The 12,637-nt window shown below is 40.7% G+C and overlaps 1 pseudogene; it reads left to right on the forward strand.

Moving 5' to 3' along the window:
- Positions 1-2: 2 nt before the first annotated feature.
- LOC138590926 (uncharacterized) lies at positions 3-10,453 on the forward strand (annotated as a pseudogene).
- Positions 10,454-12,637: the final 2,184 nt, after the last annotated feature.

The following is a 12,637-nucleotide window of genomic DNA, read 5'->3' on the forward strand; positions in this document are numbered from 1 at the left end:
AAATGTATTACTACTACTACTACCAGGAACTGGAGACAGTACCTGTAAGCACGCAGGCGCAGGCTCCCCCCAGGATACCGGCACCACGCTTCACTCCGAGAGTCGTTGTGAAGGGGGAGGACGTCTCACCACGTCCTCAACCGAACCCCTTCGAGTGGACAGTGGTTGGACAGGGCAGGAAGGTAATAGGCTGTAAATCTAATTGTTTGGTTGAGATGTAAAATAAAAGTAATACCACTTAATCAGTAAAGTTTAGTCCAGGTAAAACAGTAGGCTTTTGTCTAAAACAAACTATGCTATCTTTCATTACAGAGGAACACATCAGGGGACCCGTCCTTTGGTGTGCTTCCCAAGAGGATGGTTCAGCAGCAGGTTTGTTGTGTTTTTATGATGTTTTCTTTGATTAGCTGTATCTGAGTATGGTCTGGTCTGTTATGAGCATCCAAAATTCACAACAGTCTTTCTGCATTCGTCTTTCGCAGGAGGTGAAGGAGTGTTCCATCCCGCTAACCCCAGTCTGGTTTAGCCCTGCCCTGTTGGATGCGATGGACAAGGTTGTCCCATCACATCTTCCCAGTCCAGAGTCCACAGCTGTTCCCAAAGGCAGACTGGTAATTTTTATGGAAATTCTATCTGTTGGTCTCCCCTTTCTGACTAAATTACGTAAATGCAATGTGCTTTAAAAATGGCTTGAAAAACTTTGTTTTGTTCTTTCATTAGACGCCTTTTGTGGAACAGAGGCGGAGGGTTGCTGCCAAGAGGAGCCTGTCCCAGCGGCAGGTCAGTTGTTTTTCCATACATTTTTTGAGATATTTATGATTGTTTGAACAGTTTGGATTTCTACAGGCAGCAAAGCCATTTTCTGTGTAGGGTCTGAAACACAGAGAAGACTCCTGTTGTATTTTCTACATGGAGTTCATTCATGTGTTGCCTTGTTTTAGGTGGAGGCAGCACCGAGTGCTGTGGAGGTGACTTCCAGGCGATCACCTCCCAGTTTCATGAACGTGGATGTGAAGGAGGAGGTTTGTGCACTTTGTTGTTACAATTGATTTATAAATAAAAAAGATATTGTTTTTAGCACAAATATTGTTTGCATCAAGTCTGCGTGTTGAACTGAAAACAGAACTTGATTTATTTTATTGAGTGTTTGTCTGTGGCAATAATTTTAGTTTAGTTTATTCATACATTTTTTACTTTTGTGTTTTCTAGTCGCACGCAGCACCGGGCTTTGTGGGGGTGTCTTCCAGGCCGTAACCTACCAGTGCGTGCTTGAAAGTGGCTGCGGAGGAGGAGGTCAGTGCACTCTGTTGTTATTTTGACTAAAAATGCAATGCTGTTATACCATTATTGTTGATGCAGTATAGGAATCACTAACAACATAGCTTTTTACTTATTAAAAAGCACTTAAAGGTTTTTTGGTAGCTTTCATATAAAGTGTACAAACTGAAATGACATCATACCTTATTTAATTTATTTCAGTGTGTTTAAAAATGTGCTTTAGTTTATGCATTTAATACAATAGTTTTATTTCTAACAGGAGGCAGCACCGAGCGTCGTGGGGGCGTCACCCCAGCCATCTCCTGGCACGGCTGTGAAGGAGGAGGGTGCTGACACACAGCGCACTCAAAGAGTCGTCAAAGGTCAGACTGATCCAGTTCCTTGCATGTGTTCAGAAAAGTTACCACCGTCTTTTGTTGCTGGAAGTGATGTAAAGGCTGCTCCATTTACTCCTGATGTTAATACACTGATAGGTTGTAGTGTTGTGGCTGCAATCAAACATCTGATTGCACCTGTGTGTAACTGGAAAAGGAGGGATGTAGATGAGATAAGAGCAGAAGGCAGCAAGTTAGTTGAGTTTGTAGCTGAGGAAAGTCAGAAAAGTGATGCTAAGCAGGGGTTGTGTAAGCTGATTGAACAGCACAGTGTGTTTGGCAGGAAGTGGAGAGTAGACATAGGTAAGCCAGAGTACAGAGTTTTCGGGTCGTTGGAAGAGGAGACAGTTTTGTCCAACAAGCTGGAGGAAGTGTTGTTGAGGGATGGAGTGTGTTTGCTGAACCTCCAGAGTGCAGTTAGTGTAGTGATTCATCACAAGGATTACTTTGTGGTGGTTGATTGTGCCACACGTGATGCTTCTGGGTTGGCATCTAGTTTTGGCAGATCAGTGGCTGTTTTTAACACATGCCTGACTGACCTGATGTTTCACATCAGGAGTCTGATGAAGTCTCTGAAGGCAGAGTGGTATGCCGTTAGCAGCCTTTCTGTGGAAGAGTGTGCAGTTGATGTTGACATAGGGAGTGCAACAGTGGTTGCAGACAGTGATGAAATAGAAGTTGCAGCTGACCTTGAGAATATCAGCTCTGTCAGGCCTGCAAGTCCTCTAAGATCAGTGCAGGGGACATTTCATCAGGGAGACGATCAGTTTGAATTCGGAGGACTCCAGTGTATGGCTATAAGCCTGGTAGCTATAGCAAAGCATAGTACCGACAGCGTGTTTTCATGGCAGTCAGATAACTTGGATAAGGTTGTAGTTTTAGGGGACGAGTTGTATTCTTCTTTGAGGAACAACAACTTGATCAGTGGTGGGTACGACCTGCTTTGTGTTCCAGATTTGCCCAAGCAGCAGGTCATTGATGGACACAAATTCCAGTTTCAGTATGGCGACTATGTGACAGGAGATGTCGATGTGGTTAAGGGAGATCTTATTGAGGCAGGTGTGCACACCTCTTTAAGAGATGGATTGGCACAGATTTGTGGGAAATACGACACATGCTTTCTGACATTGAATGGCAATACTTGCTCGATCATTGGTCAGAATGGACAGTTTGCCATAGTTGACTCCCATGCACGCAGTGCAGATGGGATGATTGCTGAGACAGGGCTTAGTGTTGTTGTCTACTTTAGTTGCCTTGATCATGTGTTTGATCACATACGCAAGTTTGCGAATGTGCTGAAGAAAAGCCAAAAGCTGTTTGAGATTGCTGGTGTTCGTGTTGTTCCCACAGGCCCCACTGTTGACAGTAATTTGTCCTTGGGTCCGTCAGTAACAGTTAAAACTAGAGAGACTGGCTTTGGTTGTAGTTTGTCTGAAAAGTTTTCTGTTCAGCAAACAATCAGCAACAACAGTCAGAGGGCAGAAAAGCGTAAGATGTCAACAGGAACTACTTCATCAAAGAAGTTCAAACAGAGTGATGTCACTGAAGTTAATTCAGATATTGTGTTTGTTAGTGATGTGACAAGTAGAAAACTTCAGTTTAATCCTCTGAGTAAAGAAGTTGCACAGGCTGTGTGCACACAGTTAGATATCGAGTCAGAGAAAGTTGATGTAGTGTCTACAGAGGTTGGTTTGTTAGGGGCTCCATGTACAAAAGAGAAAATAGTTGGTGATGGTAATTGTTTCTTCAGGGCAGTCAGTCAAGCTGTGAGTGGTACGCAGAAGTATCACAGGAAGATTAGACTTGCAGTTGTCAAGCAATTAGAAAATAATCCAGTGGACTATAAGAGTCTTTTGAGAAGTGAGTATTCGACTGTGGTAGAATACCTTAGGGTTTCGAAAATGCGTTATGTTGGCAGTTGGGCTACAGAAATAGAGATTCAAGCAGCAGCAGATTGTTTAGGAGTAAATATTTTTACGTATTATCACGATCGCTGGCTTGAATATAGTTGTAAGAGTAGGCAGTTGTCTAATCAGGGAGTCTATTTAGAAAATTGTAATGGCAACCATTATGAGACAGTTGTGTGTGTTCAACAGCCTCAAATGCAGAGTTGCTATGGTTATTGTAAAGTAAAAACGTGTTGTTCCACAGGTTACAATGTTAGACGGCAAAGCAGAGAGAAAGATGGTGTTTGTTTAGGAGGTTTGACTTCAGCTGAAAGTTTAGTAGTAGAGCATGTAAAAGATGATGTTACAGAACAACAGCAGCATACTCCATTATCTGTTTTAGACTCAGATTGTGTGGAAATATTTAGTGACGTGAGTAAAAGTACTTTTGAATTTAACCCGTTGTGCAACAAAGTTGCAAGAACATTATGCAGTAGGTGTAATGTAGACTTCGAAAAGTTAGATGTACAAGGGCCCAAAGTGTGTGGGACTTTAGGTGCTGTTTGTAAGACTGATAAAGTTGTAGAGGATGGAAATAGCTTTTTTAGAGCTGTAGCTCAAGTGCTTAGTGGTAGTCAGAAGAGTCATCGTAAGATAAGATTGGCTGTTGTGAAACATATAGAAAGTCACAGTGAGGAGTTTATGACGTTAATTGGAGAAGAATATAGCTCAATTTCAGATTATATAGAAAAGTCGCAGATTAAGTATGTAGGGTTCTGTGCTTCAGAAATAGAGTTTCAGGCTACGGCAAATGCTCTTGGAGTCAACGTATTTATATATGTAAATGGGAAATGGGTGGAATACCATTGCATGAATACTGTGTTGGCAGATGAAGCCATATACTTACAATGTGAGAATCATTTTGAAGCAGTAGTTTGTGTACAACAAGGTGATGAGCAGGTTTGCTTTGATTTATGCAGAGGAGATCATTCATGTGAGTTTGAGTATAGGTTAAGAAAGAAAGGGAAGGATATGTCAAACAAAGAAACACAGAGTGGTGTAAATACAAATTATTGTTTTTCTAAGTATTTGAAAACAAAGAAGAACCTCCATAAGCTAATTAAATGTCAAGAAAATGTATTGTATAGGCAGAAGGTACAGGAATGGAGTAAAAGGAAATACCAGGGATATGTGGTGCATCGGGAGAAAGTTAGGGGAATGAGTAAGGAGAGGAGTAAACGTGAGTACCAGGGAAATGTGGTGCATAGGGAAAAAGTTCAGGGAGAGAGTAAGGAGAGGAGTAAACGTGAGTACCAGGGAAATGTGGTGCATAGGGAAAAAGTTCAGGGAGAGAGTAAGGAGAGGAGTAAACGTGAGTACCAGGGAAATGTGGTGCATAGGGAGAAAGTAAAGGGACTAAATAAGGAGAAGAGTAAAAGTAAATATCAGGAAGACGTGTTGCATAGGGAGAGAGTCAAGGAAATTAGTAAAAGTAAATATCGGTTAGATAGGTTGCACAGGCAGCGTGTAAAAGCCATGAGTACAAGGAAGTATCGTGAAAATGCAGAGCATAATAAGCGTGTTAGAGCAGGTAACAGATTGAGGATGAAAGAAATTAAAGTAAAGGCAGAGCAGTTTGACTTTGTGATGAAGCAGTTTTTGGACAAAGTGAAAGATGGGCCAGATTTTGTTTGTTGTGTCTGTTATAGATTGTTGTTCAGACATGAGGTGTTAAACTTGAAAAGGGATTACTATAAGCAGAGGAAAGAAATAGCCTTGATTGCAGATAAATGTATTTCTGAGGAGTATTTGCATAAATGTACTAAAGACTGTGAAGTGCCGTGCCAGTGGTTGGATACAGCTAGAGGTCAGCTTTGGATTTGTTACACGTGTCATTATAAGATCAATAAAGGTGAAGTGCCACCTGAATGTTCACTGAACAATTTAGCAGTCCATGCTATTCCAGCAGAGTTGAAATGTTTGAATAGTTTAGAGCAACATTTAATAGCCTTACATATCCCTTTCATGAAGATGCTTGCGTTGCCTAAAGGTGGGCAAAATGGAGTGCATGGACCGGTGACATGTGTTCCAGCTAATATTGTGCAAACTAGTAATTTGCTGCCACGTTGTAACATGGAGGGATCTTTGATGCCTGTAAAGTTGAAACGTAAGCTGACGTATAAGGGACATTATAAGTATCAGTATGTGGATACTATACACATAAAGCAGGCTTTGCAGTACTTAAAAGACACAAATGTACATTATAAAGATGTTGTGTTTAATGATGCGTGGTTAAATGAGTTTTGTAGGGAAGTGGATTCTGATGTTTTAGAGAAGGACAGCGATTCTAGTGTAGAAACTGTAGAAACATCTGCTGATGTTGGTGAGGATGAGCTTCTACATGATAGACAGCAGCATTGTATGTTCCAGGACACATGTCTAATGCCTGTCGATATTGGTCAGGAAGCATTAGATCACTATTTTGATAATGTATTGAATTTGGCTCCGGCAGAAGGGAACAGTCCTGTAAAATTACTGACAGATCAGGCAAATGAAGCCAAATGCTTCCCAGTGTTGTTTCCAAAGGGTAGCCCTACGTACCATGATGGCAGACAGCATCGGTTGACATTGTCGCGTTATTTTAATAATAGGATTTTACATGCTGATGGTAGGTTTGCCCAGAATGTCGAATACATCTTTTTTGCTCAGTACATGTCTGAGGTAGAACAGGTTATCTCAAGTGTCTCCATAGCATTGCGGAAAGGTAAAGGAAGTGGTAAAAGTAAAAAAGTTAGTAGTGATGTGTTGACCAATGAGGAGTCTTTAAAAAAATTATTGGAGTTTGATGATGGTTATCGGTTTCTGAAACCTATTCGAGGTACCCCAGCGTTTTGGCAGGGAGCTCAGCGTGACCTGTTGGCTTGTGTGCGTCAGCTAGGTATCCCTACATGGTTCTGTTCATTTTCCTCCGCTGATATGCGTTGGAAAAACCTTTTGTACAGTATTTTGAAACAGGAAGGAAGAACAGAGACTGTGGAAGAGTTAGAGTGGGCCGACAGGTGTGAGCTTTTACGTCACAACCCTGTCACTGTTTGATGTTTGATTTTCGCTGGCATTGTTTTTTGAGGGAGGTGCTTATGTCACCATCAGATCCAATAGGCAAAATTAAGGACTACTTTTATAGGGTGGAATTCCAGCAACGTGGTTCACCACATGTCCATAGCCTATTTTGGATAGAAAATGCCCCACGGATAGATATAGATTCAGATGCTGAGGTAATTGAATTTATAGATAAATATGTGACATGTGAAATACCGTCACAAGATGAAACGTTGTTAGACATTGTAACATCTGTTCAACAACATTCAAAGCGACACTCAAAAACTTGTAAAAAGAAAAAGACTGTCTGTCGTTTTAATTTTCCGAGGCCACCATCAGCAAGAACATTTATATGTCGTAGTGTAAGTGAATTGCATAGCAAAAACACGTGCACGTGTCAGGGAGAGGCCGCAAACAGCACTGCACAATGTGCGTGCAGGAATCAGGGACAGAAGACAACTGAGAAAATGGATAAAGAGCGTGCAGGGAAAAATTTTGAAAGCTATGAAGGAGGCACTTTCAGATGAGAATGCTGGTTTTGATACTGTCGAACAGTTGTTTAGACATGTGGGTATAACTCAAAAAGTCTATGAAGCTGCATATAAACGTGTTGCTAGGAATGCACATGTTGTATTGAAAAGGCAGGCTAATGAGGTTTGGATTAATCAATACAGCAAACCACTGTTAAAATGCTAGAATGCAAATATTGATATCCAATATGTAGTTGATGCGTATGCGTGTGTAGTTTACATTATTTCCTACATATCCAAAGCAGAAAGAGAGATGGGACTTTTGTTAGGAAATGCACAAAGAGAAGCAGCCAAGGAAGGAAATGCTAGTGCAAAAGATGCGTTGAAAAATTTAGGCAGTGTGTATTTACACAACAGAGATGTGTGTGCCCAAGAGGCTGTGTATAGGTTGACGAGTAAACATCTGAAGGAATGTTCTAGGAAGGTTGTATTTGTGCCTGTAGGGGATAAGGCTGTGAAAATGAGTTTGCCTTTAAGTGTCTTAAAACAAAAGGCATCATCAAATGCTCTCACAACAGAAGATATGTGGATGAAGAGTTTGGTTGATAGGTATAAGAACAGGCCTAAAGATGAGGTTTTTAACGACATGTGTATGGCTAGTTTTGCGTCAGAGTATCGCGTTCTCTCTAAAAATGAAAAGTCTGTGAATAGGATTAAACTTGACAATAACTTCGGTTATGTCTTGAAAAGAACACGTACACAGCCTGCAGTAGTTCGTTATGCACGTTTCTCCGAAACAAAGACTCCAGAATTGTTCTATCAGAGTATTCTGCAGTTGTTTTTGCCATACCACAAAGATGCTCAGCACAAACCATCAGGTTTTGAAACCTATGAGCAGTTTTACAGTAAAGGTTGTGTAAGATTAGGTGATGGGTCACGACAGTCGGTAAAGACAGTTGTGGATTTAAACAGAAGCAAATTTGAAACTGAGGCAGATGAGTTGGATGATATCCGAAACAAGGTAGATAGTGACGGCGTTGTAGAAGATGCCTGGTGCGAGCTCTGCCCAGAGCAAGAATTGGAGCGTTTAGAGTGTGAAGAGCTACGAAGAAATGAAAAACAGGCAGACGACGAACAGGTAGAAAATATCCCTGATTTAGCCGTCAGTAGGGAGCAGGTTTCACATTTAGAGAAGAAAAATAACATCATGTGCAGAAGTGACGGTCTGGCGTTACTTCGATCTCTGAATGAGACACAGATGTCTATTTTCTATCAGATTAGACAGTGGTGTTTGGACAAGGTAATGGGGAGAAATCCAGACCCATTCCATGTCTTTATTACAGGTGGTGCAGGCACTGGAAAAAGCCATTTGATAAAGGCTATTCAGTACGAGGCCATGAGGTTATTGTCAACAGTTTCTCGTCATTCAGACGACATTTGTGTTTTGTTGACTGCTCCTACGGGGATAGCTGCATACAATTTGCATGCAGCTACTATTCACAGCACATTTAGCATAGGGATTGATGTACGCTTACCGTACACGCCTTTAGGTGAAGAAAAGATCAATTCTTTACGTGCTAAATATGGTAGCCTGCAGATTTTGATAATTGACGAAATCTCCATGGTTGATCATAGGCTTTTGGCCTATATCCATGGTAGATTACGACAGATTAAACAATCAGGTGACTTTTCCCCGTTTGGAAATGTTAGTGTTGTTGCTGTGGGAGATTTCTTCCAGTTGCCTCCTGTTAAAGGGAAACCCCTGTATGTAGATGATGTTGAAGTTAATTTGTGGTCTAACCTATTTAGGGTTGCAGAATTAAAAACTGTAGTTCGGCAAAAGGATGATGTATTTGCACAGTTGTTGAACAGAGTAAGAACTCGTTCAAAGGGTACCCCGATGCTAGATGGTGACAAAGAGATTTTGAAACGTTGTGAAACCGGTGAAGTCAGCTCAGCTTTACACATATTTTCGACAAATAAACAAGTAAATGAGCATAATATTCAGCAGCTGTTTAAGACTTGTCCTGATTATGTTCAGATTGAGGCTCAGGACTTTGTGAATAGCAAGAAAACGGGCAAGCTGGAGTTAATAAGAGGACATCATACCAAAGCAAGTAAAACGTGTTTGGAGGAAACACTGCTTTTGGGTAAGGATGCCCGAGTTATGTTGTGTAAAAATGTAGATGTCATGGACGGTCTAGTTAATGGGGTATGTGGTACTGTAACACACATAGTTTACCCCAATGATGATGACAAAAAGTTTCCTCAGGTCGTGTATGTCAAATTTGATGATGATCAAGTTGGCACACAGAGGAGGAAACGCTGTGCACACGCACCAGCAGTTGAAATAGGTTCTACAGCCATTGAACCAGAAGAGGACAACGTAACAGTTAAAGGTGGACTGCGCAGGCAATTTCCATTGAAACTTGCTTGGGCTTGTACAGTACATAAAGTACAGGGGATTACTGTTGATAAAGCCACAGTGTCTCTTAAAAAGATATTTTCTGCAGGCCAGGCTTATGTGGCACTCAGCCGTGTTAGATGTCTGTCAGGTTTGGTGATACAGGATTTTGAAGAGAAAGTAATCTATTGCAAAGACAACATTAAGGAAGCACTACAAAACATGTCTCCATTCTTGGATTCAAAGATTACGGGGCAAACATTCAATACACACACATTTGCTTTGTTTTTAATGAATGTCCAGAACTTAACTCAACATGTATCAGATTTGGCGTTGTGCACACAGCATTTGCAGCTTAACTGTATTGCTGTAACTGAAACATGATTACCTGATGATTCTCCATTAGAAAAGGTAAAGATTGATGGTTACAGTTTCCATAACTGTCCACAAAATTTATCGTACAGCAGCAACGACCCAGCACTGATGTCATTGCAGGGCCAACAACATGGCGGTGTTGGCATGGATAGTGCAGACAATGTGGAATTTGACTTAATCAAAGCACCACATGTCAATTTGGAGTGTCTGGTTTACAAATATGTGACCTGTAACATATTAGTGGCGGTCATTTATCGACCACCATCCTATCCCATGTCTTTATTCAAAAAGAATCTTGGCAAGTTACTTGATTGGCTAGATCCACTAAGTAACACAATTGCTGTCATGGGAGATTTCAATGATGACATTTTGAAGTCATCATCAATCAGCAAATTTGTAGCAGAAAGAGGGTTTGTGCAGTTTGTGACTCAGCCCACAACAGAGAAAGGCACATTGATTGACCATGTGTATGTGAAAACAACACAGTACGAAGTAGAGTCAACAGTGTTGCCAACATATTTTTCTGATCATGAGGGTATTGTATGTGTCTTTAAATCGACAACTTAAAGACAAGGGCGAGTGGGTTAAAACTTGTTAGCAGCTGTATGTTTGAATGGTATGGTTGAATGTGTAGTGTTGTGGTGTTATGGCTTTGTGCTATCCTTGGTGTATTAGCCTCTGCAGTGCAAGATGAGAGAATTGTCGCAATTGTCGTGGTACATATTGCAGTGAAAGCCTTCTTGGTTGGCCTACCTTGCAACTCTCTCTTTTTAGAGGACAGCTGTGTTGTATCCTTGATACTTAGCTGTCCTATAATCAGCAGTTATCATAGCCTTATGTGTAGTAGCATTGTTGCCAGAATTGTGCCTTTTTTGTATTGTGCCTATACTTCCTGTCACATTAGTACATGTTCCTTGTGTTTAAAAACTAAAGAAAAAAAAAAGTTCCATTATACCATAATGTATAGCAGATGTATTTTAAGCTTAATTGTGTAGTTAACATAAGTTACCTTTGTAATCTGTGTTTTGTATTCCCTGTTTAGATTCAGTCTGGTTCAGAGTAATTTTGTCCCCCCCCCCCCCCCCCCCCAAAAAAAACCCCCAAAAAACAATCTATTTTCATCATTCATATGTTCATGTATAAAGTAAATGGGATTAAGGTTTCGTTTCCTGCATTACAACAGCATTTATGAGAAAAATGTTGATTTGACAAATATTTATATTTATTGCACCTATTAAAACTGCAGTAGTATAATAGATATCCACATTAGGTCAACCAAAGAAAGTACAATTAGACAGACAAAAGAGACACTTAATGATATGCTGTTGCTAATGCAAGTTTTGCTTTACCTTCCATGTTTAGTCAGAAAGCAAAAGGCACTGGTAATGGTACTCCTGGTTTACTGGGATGGGGTTCAATTCCCTGCGGTGTCCTGCTGATAAGTTTGCATTTACATGGAAGTAGATATTTTGATTGCTATTAGCTACCATAAGGCCAAATAAAGTATTTGCAAGACAAAACATTAATGTGACAATATGAAAGTGTTGGGAGGTTCCAGACTAAATTTTAAGCTGGTATGGCAAACCTGGAAGGAAGCAAAGTGAAAAAAATATATAGAAGCAATACCTTCCTGTTGCCCTTAGGTGGTGCTTTGAATGAAAGGCTGGACTTCTAATGGACCTCACATTTGTTATGTGGTGCAGATGTAATCATGTACAGCAGAGCTATTGCAGCTTCCTTTTTCATGGTGAGACATGGATATTCGCACTGCCGCCAGGGACTTGGCCTTAAAAAAAAACGTACGTGTTTACAATAAAGCATCATTCAGGTCTCTAGGCTTTTTCTCACCACATTTGAGGTAAAATGTTATAGTAAAGTAAGAGGAAAACATACAAGTCTCTCTTTCCACTAAGTGGCGATATGGGTATAGGTAGAATTTCTGTGTTGATCATACCGTAGAAATTTGGAGCAGATTAAACATTGTCAATGAGAGGCAGTATAGGCTCTAACCAGTAGGTGGTGTTCAGAGTATGAGTGAAATTAATATGTAGATCTGTGTAGGCCGGCACTGGCACCATACATTTGAAATGTGGAGAGTCGACGATGTATATGGGGCTTAATACTGTCTGTTACCATTAGGTGGCGCTATGACTATGAGTGAAAAATGTATATGTAGATCTGTCCAGGGCGGGACTGTCATCATGCATGTGAAATTAGGAGCTGATCGGACAATGTATGTGAGACCTACTACTGCCTCTTTCCACTAGGTGGCGCTATGAGTATGTGCGAAAAATTAATATGGAGATCTGTTCAGGCTGAGACTATAATCATGCATGTGAAATTTGAAGCTGATATAACATTGCTGATATAAGACCTACTACTGGCTCTTGCCAGTAGGTGGCGCTATGAGTTTGAGCGAAAGATTAATATGTAGATGTGTTCAGGGCAGTACCCTCATGAAACCTGTGAAATTTGGAGGAGATTGGACAATGTATATGAGAGTTTATTCAGGCTCTGCCCAGTAGGTGGCGCTATGACTATGAGTGAAAGATTAATATGTAGACCTGTTCAGGCCGAGACTATAATCATGCATGTAAATTTTGAAGCTGATATAACATTGTATGTGAGAGGTAGTAGTGGCTCTGCCCAGTAGGTGGCGCTATGACTTTGAGTGAAAAATGTATCTGTAGATGTGTTCAGGGCAGTACCCTCATCAAACCTGTGAAATTTGGTGGAGATTGGACAATGTAT

Source organism: Semicossyphus pulcher, unplaced genomic scaffold (genome assembly GCF_022749685.1).
Source record: "Semicossyphus pulcher isolate SPU_LCO1_2020_fin unplaced genomic scaffold, fSemPul1.0.p SCAF_1, whole genome shotgun sequence".
Classification (NCBI taxonomy): Eukaryota; Metazoa; Chordata; class Actinopteri; order Labriformes; family Labridae; genus Semicossyphus; species Semicossyphus pulcher.